Source organism: Vicia villosa, linkage group LG3 (genome assembly GCF_029867415.1).
Source record: "Vicia villosa cultivar HV-30 ecotype Madison, WI linkage group LG3, Vvil1.0, whole genome shotgun sequence".
Classification (NCBI taxonomy): Eukaryota; Viridiplantae; Streptophyta; class Magnoliopsida; order Fabales; family Fabaceae; genus Vicia; species Vicia villosa.
The window spans coordinates 105,809,216-105,817,725 of record NC_081182.1 but is presented as its reverse complement, the minus strand read 5'-3'; positions in this window follow the sequence as shown (position 1 = coordinate 105,817,725).

Genomic DNA, 8,510 nt, shown 5'->3' with positions numbered 1-8,510 from the left:
ATTGATAATCAAAAGATATTACAAAAGGTTCCTATGTTTAACAAGATGAGAAACATTCCTAGCAAATACAAAGTAGAATTTCCAAAGAGGAAATTACTACAAAAATTAAAAACAGAACCCTAGCTAGACACGCTCTGTGTCAACCCATCAAGAATCCCGGAGGACTTCTTGTCTTCCAGACTGAAACCTCCACTGTAGGAGAGATCCCAGAACCAAGGAGGAAGTGAGGGACAGTTCACAGACAGAGAGCTAATGTTGCAAACGGGGCTTTCCCTCAACATAGACGTTGAGCCTATCTTCCCACAACTCAAGAAAGTCTTCTGTCTTTGGATGAAAGTTGATAACAACATCAAAGAAGGATCTGACTTGAGAGGTATTAGAAGAGCCATCCCGAGATGCACAGAGATCTGTCGCCTTTGAGTCATGGAGCTGCAACAGGCTTAGGGTGAACGCTAGGTTTTGAGAGAAGAAGTGAGAAAAAAAAACGAGAGAGAGAGAGAGAGAGAGAGAGAGAGAGAAAAAAGAGATAGAGAAAGATGAGAGGGAAAGAGAAGAGTTTGAAGAGTATTTAAAAAGAAATAAAATGAAACGAATGATGACTAGCATTTAATGTTACGTGACGTGAGGAGAGATAATAAAGACAAATGAGGTGACTAGCACAGTTACCTATGGTCGGCGTCCCTTCAACTGCACGCGCGTTTATCCATGAATAGTAACGACAGGTTTACCATCCCGAGATAAAACGTAACAGCTGTTTTGCTTTAAAAGAGGTTCTGAATCAACTTAGACAATGAAACGTTAGTAATAACCGAATCATAATTTCTAAAAGATTTCAATCAGAACTTCTGATTGGAAAATCACATTTCATTTCAGAAGATACTCATATATAAGAACTTCTCATCTTCTCATTCTGGGCATAAGTCCATACTGATGTTCTTCAGAATGAACTTAAACCTATCTTCAGCCAGGGGTTTTGTAAAGATATCAGCCCATTGATGGTCTGTATCCACAAAGTTTAAAGAAATAACACCCTTCTGAACATAGTCCCTTATGAAATGATGTTTAATCTCAATATGTTTAGCTTTTGAATGAAGAATAGGATTCTTAGATAAACATATAGCAGAAGTATTATCACAGAATATAGGAATGTTACTCTCAAATATCTGATAATCTTCCAACTGACTCTTCATCCAGAGCATCTGTGTACTACAGCCAGCAGCAGCGACATATTCTGCTTCTGTTGTTGATAGAGCAATAGTTGCTTGCTTCTTGCTATACCAAGAGATCAAATGACTTCCAAGAAATTGGCAACTTCCTGAAGTACTTTTTCTTTCAATTCTGTCTCCAGCATAGTCAGCATCGCAGAATCCTACTAAGTTGTATTCTTTAGATTTTCTGTAAACTAAACCAACATTAGTAGTACCTTTCAGATACCTTAGAATTCTCTTAACAGCAGTTAAATGAGATTCTCTGGGATCTGATTGGAATCTAGCACACAAACAAACACTGAACAGAATGTCAGGTCTAGAAGCAGTCAAATATAGAAGAGATCCAATCATACCTCTGTATAACTTCTGATATACCTTCTTACTTACCTCATCCTTACCTAGGATGCATGTTGGATGCATAGGAGTTTTGGCTTCTTTGCAGTCCAGAAGATTAAACTTCTTCAGAAGTTCCTTCACATACTTGGTTTGGTGAACATATGTTCCTTCTGATGTTTGATTTATTTGTATTCCAAGGAAATACTTGAGTTCTCCCATCATGCTCATTTCAAACTCAGCCTGCATAGACTTAGCAAACTCCTTTCCAAGTGTAGCATTAGATGTTCCAAAAATAATATCATCTACATATATTTGACAGATTAAAATATCCTTTTCAAAGGTTTTACAAAAGAGAGTAGTGTCCACTTTTCCTCTAGTGAAACCATTATCTAGAAGGAAAGAACTTAAGCGTTCATACCAAGCTCTGGGAGCTTGCTTCAATCCATATAATGATTTCTTTAGTTTAAACACATGATTCGGAGACATGGAGTCTTCAAAACCAGGAGGTTGATGGACATAAACTTCTTCATCTATATAACCATTTAAGAAGGCACTCTTAACATCCATCTGATAGAGAATGATGTTATGTTGAGTGGCAAAAGAAATTAATAGACGAATAGACTCTAACCTGGCTACTGGTGCAAAGGTTTCTGTATAGTCAATCCCTTCTTGCTGACTATAACCCTGAGCCACCAGTCTGGCTTTGTTCCTTACCACTTCACCTTTCTCACTGAGCTTGTTTCTGAAGACCCATTTTGTACCAATTATATTGAATCCATCTGGTCTAGGAACAAGATCCCAAACATCATTCCTTGTAAACTGATTCAGTTCTTCTTGCATAGCAATTATCCAGTCTGGATCTTCTAGAGCATGATCAACAGAAGTTGGCTCGATCAAAGATACAAGACCTAATTGACAGTCTGCATTGTTCTTAAGAAATGCTCTTGTTCTGATTGGATCATCCTTCTTTCCAAGAATGACATCTTCTGAATGACCAGAGATGAGTCTGGATGATCTTCTGACAGATGGTTCTTCAGAAATACTTAGATCCTCCAGAGAAGCTGATACTTGATCTTCAGATTCTTTGCTTCTGAGAAGCTCTGCTTCTGATGCATTGCTTCTTGGCTCAACAACTTCTGATATGTCAATATCATAACCTGCAAAATTATCAACCTGCTTTGGTTTTTCAGAACCAAGCTTATCATCAAACCTGATATTGATTGATTCTTCCACAATCAATGTTTCAGTATTGTATACTCTGTAGCCTTTCGAGCGTTCAGAATATCCAAGAAGGAAACATTTTTGAGCTTTGGAATCAAACTTACCATGATGATCTTTAGTGTTCAGAATAAAACATACACATCCAAAAGGATGGAAATATGAAATGTTGGGCTTTTTATTCTTCCACAATTCATAGGGAGTCTTATTTAGAATAGGTCTGATAGAGATTCTATTCTGAATATAGCATGCAGTGTTTATTGCTTCTGCCCAGAAATGCTTAGCCATATTGGTTTCATTGATCATGGTTCTGGCCATTTCTTGCAGAGTCCTATTCTTTCGTTCTACAACCCCATTTTGCTGTGGAGTTATAGGACAAGAGAAATCATGGGCAATACCATTTTCTTTGAAGAACTCTTCAAAGGATCTGTTCTCAAATTCACCACCATGATCACTTCTGACCTTTATGATTTTACACTCTTTTTCAGATTGAATCTGAATGCAGAAATCAAAGAACACTGAATGAGTCTCATCCTTGTGTTTCAAGAATTTTACCCACGTCCAGCGACTATAATCATCTACGATGACTAATCCATATTTCTTTCCTCTGACAGATGCTGTTTTGACTGGTCCAAACAGATCAATGTGCAAGAGTTCTAATGGCCTTGAGGTAGAAACAACATTCTTAGACTTGAATGCAGGTTTGGAGAACTTGCCCTTCTGACATGCTTCACAAAGAGCATCTGATTTGAATTTCAGATTAGGGAGTCCTCTGACAAGATTCAGTTTGTTAATCTGAGAAATCTTTCTCAAACTAGCATGACCTAATCTTCTGTGCCAGACCCACTGCTCTTCAGAAACAGACATAAGACAAGTCACCTTCTGACTCATAAGATCTTGCAGATCTGTCTTATAAATGTTGTTCTTCCTCTTGCCTGTAAATAGGATTGAGCCATCCTTCTGATTTACAGCCTTGCAAGACTTTTGATTGAAGATTATATCATAACCATTGTCACTTAATTGACTGATAGATAAGAGGTTATGAGTTAATCCTTCTACAAGAAGTACATTAGAAATGGAAGGAGAGTTACCAGACTTTATAGTTCCAGAGCCAATTATCTTGCCCTTCTGATCTCCTCCAAACTTGACTTCTCCTCTAGACTTAAGCACCAGGTCTTGGAACATAGACCTTCTTCCTGTCATGTGTCGTGAGCATCCAGAGTCCAGGTACCATGACATGTTGTGCTTTGTCCTTCTTGCAGCCAAGGATATCTGCAATAGGAATAATCTTATCCTTAGGTACCCACATTTTCTTGGGTCCTTTCTTGTTAGATTTTCTCAAGTTCTGATTGAACTTGGGTTTGACATTATAAGCAATAGGAGGAACAGCATGATAATTTTTAACAAGAGTTTCATGATATTTCCTAGGTTGTGTCACATGCTTCTTGGTGTGTGTTATGTGAAAACTTTGTGCATGTGAAGTGTGCCTAATATCATGAGAGTGGCCATACTTGAACTGATCATACAATGGCTTGTATGTGAGTTTCATTTCATCAACAGGTTCAAGTTTGTATGGGGTTTCACCCTCATAACCAATGCCAACTCTTTTGTTTCCAGATACGGCATATATCATAGAAGCTAGCTGACTTCTGCCAATACTTCTAGATAAGAACTTCCTGAAACTTAAATCATATTCTTTCAGAATATGGTTTAGACTGGGAGTGGATTTTTCTGAATCAGAAGGAGATCCAACATCATTGGATAATTTTAAAAGTTTTTCTTTTAATTCAGAATTTTCCAACTCAAGCTTCTTTGTTTCAAATTCAAATTGCTTTTTCAGCTTTTTGTATTTGAGACTAATCTGAGACTTGAGTTCCAGAAGTTCAGTTAGACCGGAAACTAACTCATCTCTAGTAAGTTCAGAAAATACCTCTTCAGAATCTGATTCTGATGTAGATTCTGATCCGTCATCTTCTGTCGCCATCAGCGCACAGTTAGCTTGCTCATCTTCAGAGTCTGAATCATCTTCTGACTCATCCCAGGTTGCCATAAGACCTTTCTTCTTATGAAATTTCTTCTTGGGATTCTCCTTCTGAAGATTTGGACATTCATTCCTGAAGTGTCCTGGTTCATTGCATTCATAGCACATGACCTTCTTCTTGTCAGATCTCCTGTCATCAGAAGATTCTCCACGTTCAAATTTTTTTGAACTTCTGAAGCCTCTGAACTTCCTTTGCTTGGTTTTCCAGAGTTGATTTAGCCTTCTGGAGATCAAGGACAGTTCATCTTCTTCTTCAGATTCTGATTCTTCAGGATCTTCTTCTCTGGCCTGAAAAGCGTTAGTGCATTTCTTGATATTTGATTTTAATGCAATAGACTTACCTTTCTTTTGAGGCTCATTTGCGTCCAGCTCTATTTCATGACTTCTCAAGGCACTGATCAGTTCTTCCAGAGAAACTTCATTCAGATTCTTTGCAATCTTGAATGCAGTCACCATAGGACCCCATCTTCTGGGTAAGCTTCTGATGATCTTCTTTACATGATCAGCCTTGGTGTATCCTTTGTCAAGAACTCTCAATCCAGCAGTCAGAGTTTGAAATCTCGAAAACATCTTTTCAATGTCTTCATCATCCTCCATCTTGAAGGCTTCATACTTCTGGATTAAGGCAAGAGCTTTTGTCTCCTTGACATGAGCATTTCCTTCATGAGTCATTTTCAAGGACTCATATATATCATAGGCTGTTTCCCTGTTTGATATTTTCTCATACTCAACATGAGAAATAGCATTCAGCAAAACAGTTCTGCATTTATGATGATTCTTGAAATGCTTCTTTTGATCATCATTCATTTCTTGCCTTGTCAGCTTTACGCCTCTGGCATTTACCGGATGTTTGTAACCATCCATCAGAAGATCCCATAGATCACCATCTAGACCAAGAAAGTAACTTTCCAGTTTATCTTTCCAGTATTCAAAGTTTTCACCCTCAAATACCGGCGGTCTTGTATAACCATTGTTACCGTTGTATTGCTCAGCAGAGCCAGATGTAGATGCAGGTGGATTTGTCGGAGTTTCACCAGCCATCTTTTAAATGAAGCGTTTTCTCTTCTTGAATCTTTTCTAAACACGGTTAAGTGCTTGCACCTTAGAACCGGCGCTCTGATGCCAATTGAAGGATAGAAAAACACTTAGAAAGGGGGGGATTGAATAAGTGTGACTTTAAATCTTGGACGATAAAAATAAATTGCACAATTATTTTTATCCTGGTTCGCTGTTAACGAAGCTACTCCAGTCCACCCCCGCAGAGATGATTTACCTCAACCTGAGGATTTAATCCACTAATCGCACGGATTACAATGGTTTTCCACTTAGTCCACGACTAAGTCTTCCAGAGTCTACAGATCACAGCTTGATCACTCCAGGAACACTGCTTAGACAACTTCTAAGACTTTTCTAGAGTCTACTGATCAACACGATCACTCTAGGCTTAGTTCACTCCTAAGACTTCCCTAGAGTATTCTGATCAACACGATCACTCTAGTTACAAACTGCTCAGCCAACTGCTAAGACTTCCTAGAGTATACTGATCACACGATCACTCTAGTTCCTTACAATTTAATGTAATCTATTCAAGAGTTTACAAATGCTTCTTAAAAGCGATAATCACAAACTGTGATATTTCTCTTAACGTTTAAGCTTAATCTCACTAATATATTACAACAGCAATGTAGTGAGTTGATGAAGATTCTGAGCTTTGATTGAATAGCGTTTCAGCAAGTTAATATGCGTTGTTTTGTTCAGGATCGTTAACCTTGCTTCTCATCAGAACTTCATATTTATAGGCGTTGAGAAGATGACCGTTGAGTGCATTTAATGCTTTGCGTGTTCCGTACAGCATTGCATTTAATGTTATACGCTTTTGTCAACTACCTCGAGCCTTGTTCACGCTGTGTCTACTGACGTTGCCTTTAGTAGCTTTAACGTTCCTTTTGTCAGTCAGCGTAGTCTGCCACCTGTACTTCCTTCTGATCTGATGTTTGTGAATACGACGTTTGAATATCATCAGAGTCAAACAGCTTGGTGCATAGCATCTTCTGATCTTCTGATCTTGAAGTGCTTCTGTTGCGTGATACCATCTTCTGATCCTCAGTGCTTCTGATCTCATGTTCTTCTGATGCTTCCATAGACCCATGTTCTGATTCTGCTTCGACCATCTTCTGATGTCTTGCCAGACCATGTTCTGATGTTGCATGCTGAACCATTTGAGACACAACTTCTGAGCGCTGAATTATGCGTACTCTTTATATATATTTCCTGAAAGGGAAATTGCATTGGATTAGAGTACCATATTATCTTAAGCAAAATTCATATTATTGTTATCATCAAAACTAAGATAATTGATAAGAACAAATCTTGTTCTAACACATCAGTCATGACATCAGCAAGATCCTTGATGATCAAGTAAAATTGGATCTAAAATAAAAGCATCCAGTACTATATATGTAAAGGCTTTGGACTTGCTTTGGCAGAATGTCCTACATTCTTCAAGAAACAACCGAAGAAGCTTTCTATCTCCAGATCTGTTTAAAATAGTGATCCTGATTTTGTACATGTCAAAACAGGAAAGTGAGGTTCCTTTGTAGACTCCTGCAATGAAGAAATAATTCATGATGAGCTAACTGCTTCCTGCAAAGATTTGTGCATCATGTGAAGAAGTATGTTAACAAGGAGACAAACAAAAGGTAATTGTTTCACAATTACAGGCTATAAAGAAAGATTGTTTGTATACTATCTTTAACTTGCAGGATGAGGTAACCTCTTTGAACTAAAAACTTGAAATCATGATCAAGTTAGTGAGAATGGTGAACAATTAGTTCCAGTAAGTTGAGAGATTCTTCAAGATTAGAAAATGAATGGAAACCTAAAAGGGACAGGGTTTGATTTTCAAGGCTTTAACAAGCAAAGAAAATCTTAAGTGACATAAATTTGTTTCCATTCAAAGGCGGAGTTGAGTTAATGGTGTAAAAAATTGTCTCAACATCATACCAAACATCAGAATCCTCGGAAAATAGCAGGGGCTTGAACAGGAAATGTCACTTATGTGGTCAAAGATAACCATATCATGCCACTTTTTTCTCAAGATGTATGTTTATCCTAAAGGCTGACCAAGCAGGTATGCAAAACAAGATGTATGCAAAATAAGACTGGTATATCTTCTTTGACACTAGTTGTTTCAGACACATCACAGGAGTAAAGGAGTTATGGTAAACTCTATGTATCATTCTGTCTTCCATGTCAATTTGGCAATGATGCCAAAAGTGGAGAAAATTGAGAAACTGGATGGAACAAGATTTATTAGTCTTGACGAGGTTCTTCTTTCTAAAGAACTAATGACTAGTATAAGCCAGTTGTGTGACCAAGGTTTGAAGACAAGTTTTATTAAGGAAGATTGTCTGGTCACTAATGAGATGAATGAAGAATGATGAGGGAGCTAAGTCCAAACACAGTTAATATTTGTGTGGTACCTCAAGAAACCACTTGCTCATCCACATGCTTAATGATCAAAGCAAGATGAAGCCCAAATATCATGCTAAAATAGGTAACATTAGACTGTTGACAAAGTTCTAGAACTTCTTATCATGGGACCAATGATGTCAATACAAGGTGGAAGAATTGCCAAACAAAGACTTGCCTATAAGGCTTTGATGATTTTCTAAGAATAACCTGGATGATCCATAACAAAGAAAAAT